General features: G+C 35.8%; 1 pseudogene; it reads right to left on the bottom strand.

The window, feature by feature from the left end:
• The window catches only part of LOC116198130, a 61,695-nt pseudogene that overhangs the window by 19,994 nt on the left and 19,913 nt on the right, over window positions 1-21,788 (bottom strand).

The following is a 21,788-nucleotide window of genomic DNA, read 5'->3' as shown; positions in this document are numbered from 1 at the left end:
CATATTTTCATACATTGTGACAGACATTGTACAATATTTTCATCGCAAAAATAAGTTTATCACCATAAGTTATAAGATATTGTGACCAAACGTTATCTTATCATAATATACTTATTAGGACGAGCTTGTTTTGACAAGACCAGTAACAAGTTATTCGCTGCTTTCGTGGCAAGAAATCATATCTATTGTTATGACTCCCATCCCCCACCTCCACCAAAATTTCCTTTTCCCTTTCAATTTCCTCTGACCCCTCCGCTACCTCCTCCTCCTCCTCCGCCACCCATGGTGTGTCCCTTTTATACGTGCTTTCCCCTAGTGATCGTCATGGAAGGAGCTCCACCAACCGCTGCCGCCCACCACCACCACCACAGCTCGTGGGCCGTGCTAGGCAATATCGCCGAGGTGGTGATTGCCTTCTTGACAAAACATCGAGAAGCATGATAAAAGGTATTGCTAGGTGGATATGCTAGTTTCACAGCGTCTACATAAGGATAAAAGAAGGAGAAATTCAAAATTTTCTACCCCTGAAACTATATTTCAAGACCTACTAGAAGAATAGAAATAGATAAAGCGTACTTGGAATTTTAAAATTGTCGATCGAGTACCTTAAGTGTGACGCCTCTACAAGTATCCACACGGACTTTATCGACGGGTCTTCGAGATCGACAATGCTAGCAGGCAACTTTCGAAGGAAACACCGATGCGACACCTAAAATTATTAAACTAATGGACCTATTCGAGTTAAACGATTCAACCCGAATTTTCATGCACTTACACATGCATTTCTCTCTCCCTATCTCCCTCTCACTCTTGAGCTCTATATATCTATATATATATATAAGCTTTTGATTTGGAGGTTTCCAATTTGCCATGTGTCTAGGTAAATGGCACCTCTTGATTTGCCCATGTGTATGTCATAAATGGCTACATATGAATGTCCCATGTGTATAGGTAAATGGCATCTCTTGATTTGCCCATGTGTATGTATAAATGTATACGTATGAGTGGCCCATGTGTATATATAAGTGATATCAAACAATTGGCTCATGTGTCTTCCCACACATCCACCATGTGTTAGACCATGTGTTTTCACAAAATTGGTTCCAACTGGTTCCATAGAACATAGCCACTTGACACACCATTAAATTTAATAAATCGAGTCTAATTAATTGACAAATTTAATCACTTTAAATATCCGATTAAACGGTCGCACCTTAAAACATCTAATCTCTATTAGACAATTTTATTGTTTCAAAATATCCCGTCGATTTAGTCGTCGTGTGTAACCATGTAGATTCCCAATTACGTTGACAGTAATATCGAAATCTCTATTTCATTATTAAAAACAATTAGCGACATCTGCCAATGTATCACTGTTACTCGAATAATCGGAAAATCAATTTATCGACGAACCTTGTGACCTATGTTACTGTACAGTATAATCCATTTGTCATCTATATTCTTTATTGAGTCCAAGGCACGGTCATGTCATCCTTATCTGGCTCAATATCTCTTTCGTCGTTTACCGGGTAAGTATATCAGAACAAATAAGCTCGATATCATTAAATCGACTCATTTGGGTATGCATACACTTTTAGACTCTTCCCACCAAGTGGCCGTGAGAGATCGCTCCCGTTACGTAGGAATGACAAATCATATTTTGGTCACTTACATTCCTTTCCATACTTTATAGCATACCTAATAACTGTCTTTATGATCAACCTATTACGGTGGCTTTTAACAGTATCAACGTATATGACATTACATGTAGGAATGCATGGTAGCCTCAAGTCAAAGGACCATTGTGCCAAAGTCACTATGAGATCTGATAATAACAATCACGTAACAACCCATGTAGCAGTCTCATGACGGGTCAGTCCAGTACATATTACTCTTAATGTATACTTGCAGTATGACTCGATGTCTCCATATACATGACCTCTAAGACTTGGTCATCAATCAACACCACATTAGTTTAACCGTATTATCGTCATCTTAATTAACGATAATACTCCGACCGGGGACATTTAGGAATAGTGTTCAGTAATTATAGGATCTCATAATCAAATCACACTTGATGCCTATTGAACCTACTATTCCAATGACATTATTGTGTAAAATTAATAGTTAGCGCAATCCACACAATAACAGAAATGTCTCGTGTTATAATAAAATACATGTCATATTACAGAACTGATGACATATTACCTCTAGAGCATACATCAATTCCCAACATGATAGCTAAATGCAAAGAAGGGACGAGCCAAAGGGCAGCCCGGAAGACCGAGAGCAATGCCGATGCAGCTGGGTTGCAGCAATCGGTTTCTTCCACCCCGGAGTCGAAGGAGGAGGAGAGTCAGGAGACGGAGGTCGAGTAAGTCAGGAACATATTCTTAGGCTCTCTGACTATATTATTATAATGCAATGATGCTAGAGAAAGAGGAATAAAAAAGGATTAAATAATTCATAGTCTAATTGATTTGATGATGTTATGGATCTACTTGAAAAACCACCTTCGAGGGAACTTCTATCGAAGTGGATCATAGGAACTATAATATTTTGGGATGATATGTCACGTTATAGTGAATTGTCCGGTACGTCAAGGAAATATTCCTCTATGAAATTTACTCTCTATGTATTTATAAGCCATATCTATTCAATTTTATTCATAATAATAAAATGAAGTTATATATATATATATATATATATATTTGTCTATACATGTCACAATTCACTACGACAGACTGGAACTGCTAATCAAGCCTTCACAGCCTCACCCCCAATTAAGAACTGAGCTTGCGCTGATCTTATATATATATATATATATATAGTTTAAGGAAAATTAGAACCAAACAAATTATATGTCGAGTCCGACTAACTCGCTAGATGTGCCACTGCTGCCATGGGGAGGAAGGAGAAGGGAGAACTTGGAGTCCCACTGAAGCGAAATGAATATGTGGGTCGGATTTACTTCAGTAAAACTCAAAACTTTTTTTTTTTATGAGTAAACCTCTGATTTGCACCACGTATACGGAAGAGTAATTAATAACCAACTTGAATAAGTAATTTTCAACCAAGAGTAAGCTTCATTAGAGCAGCGGCTGGTTCCATATAATTACAGTGTGGATATTTATTTTCACTCAGAAAATAATGTTGGAATTTTGGGGAACGAAAAGACAAGATCAAAAGTGCCCTGGTCCTAGACTAATTGCAATATAATCTTTTGTTTTTATTTTATTGTTTACTAAGATTATTAGAAGACAAATTACAACACAAATTCTTTGTACAACGCAAACCTTGGTAATGCCTGTGTTGTTCTTAGATATCAATCGGCCTTAGGGAAGATTGGGCATGGGCTGGCAATTACGGGAGGGCTCTCGAACACGATGGGATTCAATTTGCCAATCGAGAGAGGCAGGTGGCCTGGGATTGCATCGGCTGAGCGAGTTTAACTCTGCTCTACTTGGCAAGATTGGTTGGGGGCTTCTCACTCGATCTTAGGGTGCAGGTTCTTTCTCATAAATATCCGAATGGGTTGGGCCTGGATTATTGTTTGTACGTGAAGCTGAGCGATTCATGACTTTGGCGTGATATTAGTTCATCTTAGAGCCTAATGAGATCGGGCATGGGCTGGCAGTTACAAGAGGGCTCTCAAACACGATTTTGGCTGGTTCATTGGGTCTTGGGCTGTGGGCCGTTGCTAGAGCAGGTTGTCTCTGTCCCATCAGCTGCAACTCTACACAAGCTGATTGCAAGTTTTGTGACATCGTCTGAAGTCTGGGATTGGCCTCGGATCTCAACTTATTTGAACCACACATCACTGTTCCACTTGGCGAGTGTGCTGCCGCCGTCCTCGGATACAAGTGGTAGTGATATTCCTTTTTGGAGGCTTTCACCGTCAAGAGATTATTCGGTGTCATCGGCTTATAAGCTATTAACCTTGACCTCGGGATTGCCCTCTTAGTCGAGACTGTGGAAGACTATATGGTCGTGGGAGGGGCCCACAACGTATTCAGCTTTTCTTGTGGCGGGTTGAAGGAAAAAGCCTTCTCACGAACGAAGCCCGATTCAAGAGACATCTCAGTCCCTCTCTTAGCTGATCAGGTTGCAACTTGGGCATCGAATCGACATAACATGCCCTCCGAGATTATGCGTTGTCCAAGCCGATTTGGGTAAGCCTTATCCCTTTAGCAGACCAATCGGTGTTCTTCTCCCGTCCCCTGAACGAATGGTTGTTGAGTAATATTAGCCAACATTCCACTCTAACTGGCCTTCTATCTTTGCCACAGAATGTTGGTTAATCTGGAGTTGGCGAAATAAAGCGTTGTTTGACCCCGATTTCTCCCGTTCGGAGTCGGGTACACAAGCAATTCTTCGCACTGCCTTGGGATTTCAGGAGTCCTGGGTAGCAGCTCGGGCTATTGGAGGTGGTAGCAACAATGTTTGGATGGACATTCGCTGGTTGAGGCCATCCGAAGATTTTCTCAAGTTGAACACCGATGGCTTCGCTCATGGGAATCCAAGAACAGCAAGGGCCGGTTGCTTAATATGCAATGACAGTAGTGGTTGGGTGATCAGCTATGTGCAAAATATTGAAATCACTTCTGTCACGATGGCGGAATTATGAGGAGTTCTTACGGGTCTAGAGCTGGCTTGGAATTCAGGTTTTCGGAAAGTGATGCTTGAGGTGGACTCCTTAGTGGTGTTCAATTTTATCTTCGGGTAGGGTAGTTGTGCACCCACATTACAAGCCCTACTTCAACGTATTAAAGAACTATGCCGGCGAACTTGAGAAATCCGTATTCAACACACTTATCGGAAGGGAAACTCATGCGCGGACTGGCTTGTTAGGAGAGCGATCGACTTTCCTTTGGGCACTCATGTTCTTCATTAAGCTCCTAATGTTTACCACTTCTGTTAGGCGATATTTCAGGAGCCTCCATACCCCATCTTGTTCCTATTGAATTGCTATTTAAGGCTTTTGCCCCGTTTCCACCGGAAAAAAAAATTCAACATATATAGCAAACACTGTTCTATTTATAATATGTGTGTATGTATATAGTGCGCATTGCTTGATATACGTATCTCCCTTGGTGTGACTGAAAACGTATCTTCCTTAAAATTAATTGGCCGATTGAGGACCTACTTTTATAATACATAATTCATAACTTTCATCACGTCAAGATATGTAATAATCAAGGATATTTCTGCAATGTTATGTTAAAAAATCATCACTATGGTAGCACATAAAATATGAACGGTTAGATTTCTATTCTTAAATCTCAACTACTCATTTTTATCAAACATAAAAATATATATTTTGTCGAACGATCTTCGCATGTCAAACTGGCTCTACTATCATATCAATTTTGTTGAGGCAAAATTAAGTGGAGGAATTTCTTCTCATTGATTCCACTAGTAATGCACCTGCATATACAAGCTTTCTAAGATGTAATATCTACCTTCCTAGAAGACAAGCAAGAAATATGGAAAAATGGCTAATTTAATTAATATACATGATATATGCCCAACAAAGCATATGGCTAATTTAATTAATATACATGATTCCACTAGTTAACGTAGTTTGTAATGTGATGAATCTTATGAGGGAGCGAGAGAATCGATCAAGCATTCGAGCTCAATTAATTTAATGAATTGAAAAAATGTTTTGAAAGCCAAATATAGGATTTTATAGTGATGAGTGCCAGCTGAAGATAAGTAGAGAGCAAGGAGGGAATATTATCAGACCGGTAATTGGTCCCTCCACGGGAGGGAGCCAATTAGTGTATTTGGCCATGTTTTAAGCATCTATGAAAAAAAAGAAGTGAAGATTGGGGTCAAGTACGATAATTATCCCTCAATTCTCTTGAATTCTCTCTCTTTTCTCCATTTTTCTCTTCCACTCTCTCTTATTAGAATCGTTAGATAAAATAAATAAATAAATAAATAAATAAATAAAAGTTATAAACCATTAGGAACTCTTCCTATCTTATATCTCACCGACGACTTCGTATATTATATTTGTCATAAATAAAGTTTTATCGTCACACCTCTTAATTCGATCAAGGTTTTTACTTCTCTCTCATAATTACTATAAAGCATCTCATCTCTTATAAAATAGATAAATTGTCATTGCATGCGATTGTCAAGAGAATTTGTCAAACAAATATGAAAGAATGTATTTCAGAGTCACTGAGAAAAACAAAGACGAATAATTGCTTAATTATCTTTTTAATTTTTTTTATTTCAATTATTCTTTGAAATATTCAACTACTATTTTAAATTAGTAACTCAGCTCATCAACTGGCTCATGTCACCAGTATTACCATCTGACTCGAACGCTTACTTACACCGCAAGCAAGAGGGGTAATTACGTCAATCCACTTGCCTTATCTTTCAAATTAATCCTCTCTATTTGAATTGAGAGAACACTTTTTTTTTTGGGTGAATTAAATTGAGAACTTTTTATTGCATGAACGTATACGTGTAGACAAGTTATTATGTCTCTCCATATCGACTAGGAAGAAACACATAATAATTTTCACATTAAGATATGAACATCATAGAAAAATGTATATGACATTGTTTATGACGCAATGCTTGTATTATAATTATCATTTTTCTTCTGCTTCGATGGATTTATATAATGATGGCATGATACTAATGTCTTAAACCTGCATGTACCACCCAAACGCAAAAGTGCTTGGAGGATATTTATTTTAGACCAGCAAGGGGTTCAATTTTTCAAATTTATTAATTAAGCAATTCCAACTAATTAGAATTCATAATAACTAATAAGGAGTTTCAATATCCATTTTTTTGAATCCTGATAAAATTACGAGGCATTCTCACTCTATTTGCCGAAAATAATCAGAGTTTCGATGTGGCTTTCTCATACCACAAAATGCTTGCAAAAGCCAATATTCTGAGTTTCGACTATGCCCAACTGAAAATCCCTATCAGCTTGGAGAACTATGAAAAGAAGGTTTGAAATAGTTGCTGCATAAGAGCTTTAAAATAATCGAGTCGAGCCTATAGCTAAGCATAAACTTTTTCAAATGTCAACTTAGTCGAGCTCGAGAAACTTGAATGTGAATTAGTTCGGCAAATTAAGGGATCTACCCGGCAGCTTTCAACTCTGCTCAATTCGAGTCTGCCCTAGAGACCCAAGGCAGGATGCCACCTAAATCGGGACTAGCTGTTCGTGAACCATACTGAGAAAGAAATACGGACCTTGTATTTAAACTTGAGCCAACTAATTATTTCTACTGTGCAGGAAAATTGAGGCCCATCTATCTTACAAATGTATGGTTTTACAAAATGAACTGGGCCCATTCAGATCAATTTGAATCGAACATTAGGACGGAGGGCTGAGAGTGAGGGTCCCCAAAATCCTTATTATGCGCCTCACACACATTGGAACAACCATTAACACTTTTATATATTCTTAATTATGAATAAATTCAGGAAAACAAAATACCACTTTTTAAGAAATTAATTAAGAATGCATGCATGCATGCATGCATGGCTTGATCAATGTCCCGTATGAGAGTTGCATGTGCTTAGTATTAATTAATAGTAGATCATTGTATCTTGCTTCCACCAAATACCAAGTATATATAATTTCTCGTTTTGTGCTCCTATTATTTTATTTTATTTTATCGGTTGGGGGTGGTCATGGGTGGTTTGGGGAAGCACCAAGTGACAAGTGTATATATTTGCATATATTATATTATATTACTAGGAAAATGCATGTGGCAATGCCGTGGATCGAAAAAGATCTATTGTCAAATAATAAGAAATGTCAATTTTGATCATTGTTTTCATAAATATATTTGAGTCTAAAATAATGTGATCAAAAGAGGGCGTAACGCAGTAACGTATGCCTTTGCCTGTTGACCTAGAAGCCGCATGTTTAATACGTAGTGAGACTACCCGTGTCTCTTTATTAGTTATTTATGATTTATCTTTCATTGTACTAGGCCTCGGGCCTCTTTTGTAACCAAAAAAATATAATGTGATATTTTAGTGGATATTAAACAATTATTCACTAAATGAATTTTCATTCAAAATATGATGCCTAGTGATAGATATCCAATACATATGATTTGCATATATGAAAATAAGTTTTATTACATCCTTGAATATATTAAATTTTGTGCTCTTTAACATTACAGTATATCACAATTTATTTAAAACTTAATGTGCAAGAAAAAAAAAAGAGAACTAATCTTTTCTTTTTCTTTTTCCCCCCAAAAAGGGGAGAACCGACTCACTCGCTAGCGGCCTTTCCTCACTGCCACCTCTCCTCTTGTCTTCACTGGTTTTCCTATTCCTGCAACTGCTACTTCCTCATCCTCCTTCTACACCAATGGCTGCCATCGCCCAACTGGCATCCAGCGATTCCTCCTCCATCTTTGGCGGCATCGCATAGAACCCTGGCTGAACTGAAAGTAGTCATCATAGTATGCATAACATGCATAATCCTTATTTGGGTTGATGATCTCCATCTTTATTTGGATTTTACGCTGTTGTGTTGAACAATTCATCGAAGACATGCAGATGCAGCGGGATATGATCAGCGGGGAGCTCAGGAAGAGCGAGCGAAGGCGCACCTGGGAATGCAGGGAAGCACAACCGCCTCCACCTCGTCCCACTCTTGCCCAGGCAGCTTCTCCTCCATCTTCACCACCAATTGTGGCTCTTGCCCCGGCTCCCTACTTCGGGTACCACCACTAGCGAGTGCCCTGACTAGCATGGAGCTAGGGATTCTATACACACTATGAAGAGTTTTAAGGAATTAGTTGTATTTAGCTAGCAATTTTTTTCTACTTCTTCAATTAGCCTTTTTATTTGACAGATATATTATTATTTAATTAATTGGTATCACGCATATATGTTAGAATTAATTCATCCATGCCAATATCGTTAGTGGTTTCGAGGAGAAAAAGATGTAGTGAAAGACGAAATGACAGAAGTGTTAAATTGCATGAGCATCCATCGGATCAAGATCACTTATAAAGAAGAATAAGCAGTTGAGCAGTTTGATATTACTATTTGGTGATTCCTTTTCCATCAGCGTATGAGAAATTCAAATCTGCCAGGACAAAGATTGAAAAAGAATGGTTGTTAAAACTTTAATTTGTTTAGATTACAAGTTGTTTTAATCTAACGGGGGGCATCTATTTTATATTTTGTCTCCTCTAAATTCCAACATTATCTTCCGGTGAAAATATAAATTTTGACATTGAAATAACTTAATTATAATTAAATGAACCAGCCGCTCTTAATAATTAAGTTTAATCTTAACTGAAAATAATTTGCTATCTCACTTATGTGCGCACTTTGACGGTATAAGTTTTACCACATACAAAGTATTGTTCATTAAAGTTTCTTACCACTTATTCTCCTTTATAAGTGATCTAAGAGATCTTGATCAGATTGATGCTCCTGCTATTTAAAGCTTCTATCCTTTTGTCCTCCTATAAACCTATTAATCCAGTTCGATTAAGATGATATATACTATTGCAATGGTGATATAATTTCAAGTATCCTGTCTCATCTGGGGCAGGCTCCGGATTCTAAGACATCATGGAAATCTCCCTCTCAAGCTTCTCGCGATCTTTGAGGTGATGTTTGCCGCCGCTATTTGTGCTGTATCCGGTGGGGGAACAAATAAAAAAGCTTCTGTAGGAGATTCCTTATCATTCGTATTCACGTCTCGTACTTCTTTAGATACGTCTCTCACCCACTTCTTCCAAAAAAAAGTTAGTGCTATTATTCCCAGTATCTATGACTCCCACTTCTCCCCACCCTTTTCAAAAGAACAGGGAAAAAGATGAAAATTATACCCCGAAGACAAAGCGTTGGTGTGCACCGTTCTGGCCTTGGAAATTTCTCTCCTCCCTTCCTCACCCTCACTCCATAAATGCATTTGATTGCCCTATCTCGTCTCACTTCAACAGCCCCCGAAACCATCGCCATGAAGAAGAAGACTATGAAATCGAGGAAACTCCATCGTATGGAGTTTTTCGGCCCTCCACCACCATCAGAATTTCCTTTTCCCTTTCAATTTCCTCCGACCCCTCCGCTGCCTCCGCCGCCTCCTCCACTACCCACGGTGTGTTCCTTTTGTCCGTGCTTTCCCCCAGTGATAGTCGTGGAAGGAGCTCCACCAACCACTATTGCCCACCACCACCACCGCAGCTCGTGGGCCGTAGTAGGCAGTATCGCCGCTGGGGTGGTTATCTTCTTGACCATCTACAATGGTTTCTTCACCTGCAAACGGAACACCCGGAGCATGATAAAAGGAATTGCTAGGTGGTGGAAAGCTAAAGGCAAAGAAGGGACGAACGGAAGGGCAGCCCGGAATACCGAGAGCAATGCCGATGCAGCCGAATCGCAGCAGTCGGTTTCTTCCACCCCGGAGTTGAAGGAGGAGGAGAGTCGGGAGACGGAGGTTTCTTCCACCCCGGAGTCGACGGAGGAGGAGAGTCAGGAGACAGAGGAGGAGAGTCAGGAGACAGAGGAAGTGGCTCTCTGACTATCATAGGAAGTATAATATTTTGGGATGATATGTTACGTTATAGTGAATTGTCCGGTACGTCCAGGAAATGGGTGCCTTGCTCCTAGACTAATTGCCACATAATCTTCTTCTTTTTTTTTTATTGTTTACTAAGATTATTAGAAGACAAATTACAACACAAATTCTTTGTACAACCGCAAACCTTGGTAATTGCCTGTTTTATTCTTAGATGTCAATCGGCCTTGGGGAATTAATCAACATATATAGCAAATACTGTTCTATTTACGATATGTGTGTATGTATACAGGGCGCATTGCTTGATATACGCATCTCCCTTGGTGTGACCGAAAACATATCTCTCTTAAAAATAATTGGCCAATCGTGGACCTCCTTTTATAAAACATAATTCATAACTTTCATCACTTCAAGGTACGTAATAATCAAGGATATTTCTGCAATGGTACGTTAAAAATCATCACTATAATAATACATAGAATATGTACTATTAGATTTCTATTCTTAAATCTCAACCATTCATTTTTATCAAACATATATATATATTGTCGAACGATCTTTTGGATGTCAAACTCGCTCTATTATCATATCAATTTTGTTGAGGCAAAATTAAGTGGAGGAATTTCTTCTCATTCATTCCACTAGTAATGCACGTGCATATACAAGCTTCCTAAGATGTAATATCTACCTTCCCAGAATACAACCAAGAAATATGGAAAAATGGCTAATTTAATTAATATACATGATATAAATGATATATGCCCAACAAAGTATATGTTAAAACGATTTAGTTAACGTAGTTTGTAATGTGATGAATCTTATGAGGAAGCGAGGGAGCGAGCAAATCGATCGAGCATTCGAGCTCAATTAATTTATTGAATTGAAAAAATGTTTTGAAAGCCAAATACAGTATATTACAGTGATTGGTGCCAGCTATATAGACAGCAAGGAACTTAAAGGTCGACATCTCTATCATCATCGTCAGTCAAACAAAGTACAGAAGGGAATATTATCAGACCGGTAATTGGTCCTCACACGGGAGGGATCGAATCAGGGTATATTGGCCATGTTTTAACCATCAATGGGGAATAAAAAAAGAAAAAAGGAGTGAAGATTGGGGTCAAGTCCGATAATTATCCCTCAATTCTCTTGAATTCTCTCTCTCTCTCTCTCTCTCTTCCATTCTCTCATATTAGAATCGTTAGATTAAAAAAAAAACAGAGAGAAGTTATAAACCATTAGGAACTCTTCCTACCTTATATTTCACCGATGACTTCGTCTAATATATTTGTCATAAATAAAAGCTTTATCGTCTCACCTCTTAATTCGATTTTGTCTCCTCCATAGGTTTTTACTTCTCTCTCATAATTACTAAAAAGCATCTTCTCTCTCATAAAATAGATGAAATCATATGCCATTCTTAAGTTCTTTTCTTCATGTACCTGTGGCTGTCATTGCATGTGATTGTCAAGAGAATTTGTCAAACAAATATGGAAGAATGTATTTCAGAGTCACTAAGAAAAAAAAAGATGAATAATTGCTTAATCACCTTTTAAATTTTTTTATTTCAATTATTCTTTGAAATATTGAACTACTATTTTAAATTAGTCACTCAGATCATCAACTGGCTCGTGTCACCAGTATCACCATATGACTCGAACGCTTACTTACACCGCAAGCAAGAGGGCTAATTCCGTCAACCCACTTGCCTTATCTACCTAAGGTAAGCTACGCATTGGATCGAGGAATTTGAAGGGAATTGGACCTTCCAACTTAGTCCTCTCTATTTGAATGGAGAACTCTTTTCTTTTTTCCTTTTTTATTTGGAAGAATTGAATTGAGAACTTTTATTGCATGAACGTATATGTGTAGACAAGTTATTATGTCTTTCCATATCGACTAGGAAAAAACACATAATAATTTTCACATTAAGATATGAACATCATAGAAAAATGTATATGACATCCTTTATGACGCAATGCTTGTATTATAATTATCATTTTTCTTCTGCTTCGATGGATTTATAGAATGATGGCATGATAGTAATGTCTTAAACCTGCATGTACCACCCGAACACAAAAGCACCTGGAGGATATTTATTTTACACCAGCAAGGAGTTCCATTTTTCAAATTTATTAATTAAGCAATTCAACAACTAATTAGAATTCATAATAACTAATAAGGAGCTTAATATCCATTTTTTTGAATCCTAATAAAATTACGAGGTGTTCTCACCCTATTTGTCAAAAATAATCAGTGTTTCGATAGTGACTTTCTTAGACCACAAATTGCTTGCAAAAGCCAATATTCTGAGTTTCGACTATGCCCAACTGAAAATCTCTATCAGCTTGGAGAACTAGGAAAATAAGGCTTGAAATAATTGTTGTAGACGATATTTAAAATAATCGAGTCGAGCCTATAGATGAGAGTAAACTTTTCAAATGTCAACTTAGCCGAGCTCGATAGACTTGAATGTGAATTAGTTTGGCAAATTAAGGGATCGACCCGGCAGCTTTTTAACTCTGCTCGAATCCAGTACGCCCTAGAGACCGAAGGGAGGATGCTACCTAAATCGAGACTAGCTGTTCGCGAAGCATACGGAGAAGGAAATACGGACCTTGTATTTAACATGGGCTGGGCTGTGTTAAACTTGGGCCAACTAATTATTTCTGTTGTGCAGAAAAATTGAGGCCCATTTATCTTACAAATGTATGGTTTTATAAAATGAACTGGGCCCATTCAGATCGATATGAATCGAACGTCAGGATGGAGGGCAAAGAGTGAGGGTCCCCAAAATCCTTATCATGCGTCTCACACACATTAGAACAACCATTAACACTTTATATTAAATTTCCGTGCTCGGGCAAGGGGGGACTAACACGAGGCGCACACTTTGGCTGCACTCGACATACTGGGCCTGGCGTAGTGTGGGTGCGCACACGCGCATAGGCACGCATACGCGTAACCTAAGCTCTGATACCATATTAAATTTTCATTGAGCTTATACGGGCTCAAGCCCATATCCACTTAAAAGCTCAAGCTTATATGAGACTTGAGTCCAATAACCTATCAGCTTAAACTTTTGGGTTGCAGATGGGCTCGAGTTCGTGTAGGCCCAAGTGGGTATTTTACACTTTATATGTTCTCAATTACGAATAAATTCAGGAAAACAAAATACCATCTTTTAAGAAATTAATTAAGAATGCATGCATGCATTCTTAATTAATCGTAGATCAATGTCCCGTGTGAGAGCTGCATGTGCTTATTATTAATTAATCGTAGATCATTGTATCTTGCTTCCATCAAATACCAAGCACCAAGTGTATATATTTGCATATATTATATTATATCACTAGGAAAATGCCCGTGGCAATGCTGCGGATCGAAAAAGATCAATTGTCGAATAATAAGAAATGTCAATTTTAATCATTTTTTTCATAAATATATTTGAGTCTAAAATAATGTGATCAAAAGAAGTTGTAATGCAATGACGCACTCCTTTGTCTGTTGACCTAGAGGCCACATGTTCGATACGTAGTGAGACTACCCGTGCATCTTTATTAGTTATTTATTATTTATCTTTTATTATACTGGGTATTGGGTTTTCTTTGTAACCGAAAAAAAAATAATGTGATATTTTAGTGAATTTTAAACAATTCTTCACGAAATAAATTTTCATTCAAAATATGATCCCTAGTGATAGATATCCAATACCTATGATTTACATTTATGAAAATAAATTTTATTACGTCCTTGAATATATTAAACTTCGTGCTCTTAACATTAGAGTATATCACAATTTATTTAAAACTTAATGTGCAAGGAAAAAAAAAAGAGAACAAATATTTTCTTTTTTCTTTTTCTTCCCAAAAAGAGAAGAACCGACTCACTCACTGGCGACCTTTCCTCACTGCCACCTCTCCTCTTGTCCTCATTGGTTTTCCTACTCCTGCAACTGCTACTGGTGTCCAGCGACTCCTCCTCCATCTTTGGCGGCATGGAACCCCGACTGAACTGAAAGTAGTCATCATTGTATGCATAACACGCATCATCCTTATTTGGGCTGATGATCTCCATCTTTATTTGGATTTTACGCTGTTGTGTTGAAGAATGCATCCAAGACATGCAGATGCTGGGGGATATGGTCAGGAGGGATCTCAGGAAGAGCGAGCAAAGGCACACCTAGGAATGTAGGGAAGCACAACCGCCTCCACCTCGTCCCACTCTGGCCCAGGCTGCTTCTCCTCCATCTTCACCACCAGTTATGGCTCCTGCCCTAGCTCCCTACTTCAGGTACCACCACTAGCGAGTGCCTTGACTGGCATGGAGCTAGGGATTCTATACACACTATGAAGAGTTATAAGGAATTAGTTGTGTTTAGCTAGCAATTTTTTCTACTTCTTCAATTAGCCTTTTTATTTGATAGATATAGTATTATTTAATTAATTGGTCTCATGCATATATGTTAGAATTAATTCATCCATGACAATATCGTTAGTGTTTTTTAGGAGAAAAAGATGTAGTGAAAGACTAAATGAGAGAAGTGTTAAATTGCATGAGCATCCATCGGATCAAGATTACTTATAAAGAAAATAAGTAGTTAACAAAACGTAAAGAAATAACACTTTTTATGCGTAAAACTTATCTTTTATGCGTAAAACTTATCTTGTGTGGCTATGATATGTGATATTAATGGCAAGTAGGTTAGATGGTAAATAATTTTTAGTTAAACTCAATTATTAAGAAACAGTGACCGGTTTGTTCAATAATAAGGGTAAATTGCACCGGTGGTCCAAAATGTTTTACAAATGTTTCATGATGGTTCAAAAAGTTTTTTTTCCTGCATGATGGTACAAAATGTTTCAAAGTTGTTTCATGATGGTACAAATCGTCAACTTGAGCTGACGCCGTTAACATTTTGCTGACGTGTCGCGTCCTATGTGTCACTTTTGTTACGTGAAACCAATCATAGTGCGCCACGTCATTTAAGACAAAATAAAATTTTAAAAAGTCCAAAAAAATACAAAAAAAATTAAAAAAATACAAAAAAAGAGTAAAATTTTGAAAAAAAATAAAAAATATTTTAAAATTTTGAAAATTTTGAAAATTATTTTTAGAAATTTAAATTTTAAATTTTTTAAAAAAATATAAAAAATACAAAAAAGGAGTAAAAATTTAGAAAAATAAAAAAATTATTTTAAAATTTTGAAAATTATTTTTTAAAAATTATTTTTTAAAAAAATTAATTTTTTTATTTTTAAAAATTATTTTCAATAATTTTATAAAACTTTAAAATTTAATATTAAAATTATTTAAAATTTAATATTGAAATTTACCATTTTAAAAATTGTAAAATTTAATATTGAAATTTACCATTTTAAAAATTGTAAAATTTAATATTGAAATTTACCATTTTAAAAATAAAACAATTATTTAAAAAATTTTAAAAAAATAAAAAAAATAAAAAATAAATAAAAAAAATTTCAAAATTTTAAAATAAATTTTTTTATTTGTTTTAAATGTTTACTCTTTTTTGTATTTTTTTGTATTTTTTATATTTTTTAAAAAAAATTTAAGAAATTTTAAATTTTTAAAAATAATTTTAAAATTTTCAATATTTTCAATATTTTAAAATATTTTTTTATTTTTTTTCAAAATTTTTACTCTTTTTTTGTATTTTTTAATTATTTTTCGTATTTTTTTGGATTTTTTAAAATTTTATTTTGTCTTAAATGACATGGCGCACTATGATTGGTTCCACGTAACAAAAGTGACACATAGGACGCGCCACGTCAGCAAAATGTTAATGGCGTCAGCTCGAGTTAACGATTTGTACCATCATGAAATAACTTTGAAACATTTTGTACCATCATGTAGCGAAAAAAACTTTTTGGACCATCATGAAACATTTGTAAAACATTTTGGACCACCGGTGCAATTTACCCCAATAATAATTAAGTTATTTCAAATGTCAAAATTTATTTTCACTGAAAAATAAGGTTGGGAATTTTATTTTTTTTGGTGGGGCGGGACAAAAAGGTAAAATTGCGGATGCCCGCCCTTAGATTAATTGCAACAATTTTTTTTTCTTTTTTCTTTTTACTGATGACAAAGGAGGGCCATGCGTATATCATATACATACACAAGCATATGTATAGAGAAATGTTTTTGTATCTATACTTTTGTTTCATTTATGTACAAAAATACACAATGTTTTTTTGGGATAAATACACGATGTTGATACTATTTTCTGCCCCCGACGTTTGTATACTCGACTCAAGCTTAGATTCCTCGCTGTATTACACCGTGATGGCTGCTTCATCGATGTATACTAGAATTTCGATATCAGATAATATAAATTACTAGCTGACAATTAATACCCAATTATTCAATCATTTTTTATTGGATATTAACTAATTCACAGTAGTATTATGTTGGAAATGGTCCTATATAAGGAGAGAAATTATTAAGTTAAAACGATATAACTATTCCATGAGGTTTGAATTAATTGAGTATCTAAAAGACATTATTTTTAAATAATTTGTGGATCAATTCAATTCTTTAGTGCGCATTATGTTATTTGAAAGCCCAAAAAGTCCAGACTAGTCCAGTTAGAATGTATTAGTTCATTAAAAGATAAAATTCTCTCAGTGTAGATTTTCTCTATTTACAATATTCGAACTCTAAACTTTATTTAACAGAAATAAATGTATAACCACTTAAACCAGTCCGCGTTGGCTTGAGAGTGGACTTTTATATTGTCTTGTTCACTAAGTTCACAATGTTTTTATATTTTGATCGCTTGTACTCTTTCATCCATCGGATTCTGTGCTACTTACAATTACTGTCTTTGGCTCTCCCTATGTTTTTTATTCGAATATCATTTTACTAGTCTCATCTTTTAGGTACGTAGAGTTTCTCTTGGGGTTCTTGGAATTTCAGGAAAATCTTTATACACCTCTCGATTCATATCATTGTTCAATTTTAATCTTTTAACATAAGCTCTAGAATCACGATGAAACTACTAATATTAAAATTAGGACGTCTTACACATGTTATTTAAAGAATATGGCATAAATATATGCAATGTACGTCGTGTTAGTACACTAGCAATGGAAAGTACTCTGCAATTATGAATTGTGGATCCCTTGAAAATTCTCTTTTCTAATTAGGATATCATCTTTTATGCTCTTTGTAATTATATAAGTTGTTATCAATAAAACAGGGATTTGTTCCCTAAAAGAAAAACAACAGGTTTGCCTGTAAGAGACCAACATCCCATTTTCGGGTACACATAGATTGCCCATTAATATATTATTGGAAAAAGTACAAAAACCCTCCTTGTATTTTGAAACAAATTGGACCATGTAATTTTTTAGGGATAAATAATACCATGTGATTCACTTCGTGAGACATAATGGACATCACAGTTAGTTTTTCATCACTTTTGGTCCTCAAAATTTTCTTTTTGTCATTATTACCCTATAACTTTTAAATTTTCTGCAATTTGATCCTAAAATTCAAAAAAAAAAAAGGGACTTGGGCAGCCAGTTTGCAACCCCAACCCCACAACTGAAGTTGCCGACACCCATAGAGGACGCCAAAAACCTTGAGTGTGGGGTCGGGGTCGCCGATTAGTGGCCCTAGCTCTTGAATCTACCGAGATCTCGAGTTCGAGATCCCGGTCAATTCGTGGCAGGTTCTATCAATCTGTAATCCCGACCCCACCTCCATAGTCGACGGCATCCTCTGTGGGTGCATGTGACCTCGGTGGTGGGGTCGGGGTTGACGACCGATGGCCCCGGTCCCCCTCCCCTTTCTTTTCTTTTTTCTTTTCAAATTTTAGGATCAAATTGAAAAAAAAAGTTGAAAGTTTGAGGGTAATAATGTCAAAAAGAAAAGTTTGAGGACCAAAACTGATAAAAAATTAATTGTGAGGTTCATTATGTCTCACGAAATAAAACACATGGTGTTATTTATCCATAGAAAAACTACATGGTCCAATTTGTCTCAAGTTTAAACTATAAAGGGATTTTCGTACTTTCTCTTTTATTTATTTTTCATAGGCAAAAAAAAAGTTTTTATACCCACGAAAAAAATTATTTTTATACATATTGATAATTAGTCTGTCGTAGGCTTAATTAGAGCAAAAACTGCTGGAGTCTCTATACTTTGGCGTTGGTGCCGTTCTACAAATATATAATATGTATAACCATTGCTTAATCAATATCGCGACCTTCACAATTTATTGATTAAGAATGCATGCATGGTTTGACCAACGTGAGTGAGAGCCGCATGATTGTGCTTAATTAATTAACTAGTCGTAGATCAATGTATTATGCTTAATTAATTAATTAATTAATTAATAGTTTATTTATTTAAAAATAAAAATTATATAATATTTATTAAAAATATAAAAAACTGAAATTTAAAAAAACAAAAAAAAAAAAAAAAAAAGAAGAAAGGAGGAGACGAACAATCCCCTTGTTCGTTGGAGCTCAGAGCTCCAGCGAGCTAGGGGTTCCTGAGCCACACCCAAAGCTTGAACCCAATGCGCACCCAGCCACGGGCCTCGCTTGATGGGTTCGCCGAATTCGTGCTCAAGGGGTAGAAAGAGAACTTGAACCAGATAATGTTTTAAGGTCAATCCATTTACCACCCGTCCAAATAATGTTTTTCCTTATTCATTAATAAATCCACTAATTAAACTCATGTTCCTGTAATCAATTTGATCTCTCGGGGACGAGTAATCTCCTTTAATTTTGAGACATTTGCTGGATTTAAAGGGCTCCATTTTGGGAGGAATATCATTTTCTAACAATCATATATAACAAGATATTGTAAGCTTCAATAATAATAATAATAATAACAACAATAATAATAATTCAAACGGACATAGATAAATAACAAATAATAGGGAAGGTCTATGGTACAATCAAGTTGTATCATACAATCAAAGTAACTTACTTTACTCTATAATAAACTACTTACTCTATAGCATACACATCTCAGGGTATTTTGTACGAACTTCGAAATAATTTACACATATTTCAAAAAAAAATTACTTACCTTTCGATAAAATGCTTTTCTACTTAAAAATTAAGTAATTTATTCAATTGTATAGTGCAATTCATCTTTATTGATTGCATCGTAAAATCTCTTATGTGGGTCGGCCCGATGGTGACTTCTCCTCTACGACCTCTTCTCCACACCCCGCGACAGAATCACCGCCCACCACCTAGATGAAAGCACCCGAAGTTTGATTGATCTTACCTTCCAGCTTGTTCAAATCGACTTTTGTGGCTTGCCTTTTTGTGTTGGGTTTTGAACAGGTCTTGGTTTCCTGAGATAAATGCTGGTCTGAACCGATCAAGGAGGCCCCGACAATCTTGGTTTGATTATTTTGGGATTGGGCTATTAAGTATTAGGTCTGATTATTCGAATTAGAGGTTGTGATCTATGGTAGGATCTTGCGCATGGATACTGACCCAATATACCTTGCTACTATACTTTGTTTCGTAGCATCGTAGATTTTCATCATGGATTTGGGGCAAGGTGCAATCTTTTTTCTCCCTTCCCAGTATTGGCTGGAGTATGTGATGAAAGGTTGTTAGCAAATTGGGAGCGGATCTTTACATCTATATCTATCTTTATCCGTTGTGATTTTTTTCACTTATTATCCTTTATTGTTCACTTGAAGAATAAACTATTTCTTCCGTTCTTGTAATACCCAATTGGACATTGAGCATTTTCTCTTGTATTCACTTTTGCGGTAGATTATAACTAAACACTTTCAGCAAAAAAAAAATTGTGTATATGTGTGTGGGGGGTGAGAAAAATAAAGAGATTCTCTATGTTTCTCTTACATGTCAGTGGGCTGGTTTTTTTTTTTGGTTAGGTTTATAGGTTCTATCCTCTATGTCTAATAATTTGTAATTGTATAATTTATCATCATCATCATCATCATCATCAATAAAATAGTGATTCGATCGTGGCAACTATCCCATCTCAGGACAAAACAGAATAAACACGAGAGATATGGTAAGTAAGCAGAACACATGATCATGATGAGTCTTTCTGATTCTTTCCTCTTTTTGGTGCTTGACTGCGAATTGGCCTTTTTCTATTTCTGGTGACTGAAGAAGAAAGTATTTTTCTTCTTTCGGGACTTACATGAAACTCTAACAATGGGTGCAAATAAAACTAAAAAGAAGGGCCCAATAATTAGTTCAGAATTCAAACTTACAAGAAAGTTGTCTTATGAAAATATACGTAGATTATCGAAGAATCATTAGACTCGATAGATATATTTATCTATTTTGAATTTGGGGATTTAGCTAGAAATCATGCTATTCAATCATGCAGGATGATACCGGTCACATTCTCAAGAATATAGTGGACCCCTTCTCTAAAAGGTACAATACGAGCGAGCAAATCGAACGAGCTTAAATAATTAATTGAATTGAGAAAAGTCTTTAGAAGCCAAATATAATATATATCGCGAGTGCTATATATAGCAGCAGAAGATAAGAATTGCTATACATGTATAAGTAGAAATCGACAGAACAGGATCAGATGGAAGGAACAATACCAGACCTAGACTGGAACCCGGCAGTTTATGTGTGTGTAAAATCTAGATACTAGCTAACTAGGTACTATGTATGTGTCTTATATATATATATATACACATTTATTAAGATAAAAGGAGAATAGTCACAATTAAAAAAATAGAAATAATTTTTTGGAGGTTTGAAAGTCTCCTTAGCTTGGCACTCAAACATCAGCTTAAATTCCAAGGAATTAGTCTTTCTACTTTTACAGCCAATCTTTGCACATGGTTATTTAATTTTATTTTTTTTTGTCAAATTATTCTTTATTTGATTCTTACTCTGATAACCAATCAACAGAAGGTACCATGAGACTGTCAATTTACAAAGCCAAAAAAAAAAACTTAAATAAATGTTAGAATTCAATATGATAAAATACAATAATATTTCATTAAAAAAATGCTCAGTTTTATCTAATCACTATGCTCAATGAGTCCATGTTTTCCTCAAGTTTGTGTCTTGATGTTTCTATTTTGTTATTTGGCTTATTTATTCCTATTTTTGAAAAGAAAATATCTTATTAGTTTAACATGATTTTTCCTTAAATAATACGATGTGATGATGATATGGTTCTCATCTCTACTCTACTATATAAAGGGAGAAATGTGTGCCCAGTGAAATAATATTCAACCAAATGATAA

The sequence above is a fragment of the Punica granatum genome, chromosome 2 (assembly GCF_007655135.1).
Source record: "Punica granatum isolate Tunisia-2019 chromosome 2, ASM765513v2, whole genome shotgun sequence".
In the NCBI taxonomy this organism is placed as follows: Eukaryota; Viridiplantae; Streptophyta; class Magnoliopsida; order Myrtales; family Lythraceae; genus Punica; species Punica granatum.
The sequence above is the reverse complement of the archived record's forward strand: the minus strand, read 5'-3'. Positions and strand labels throughout refer to the sequence as shown.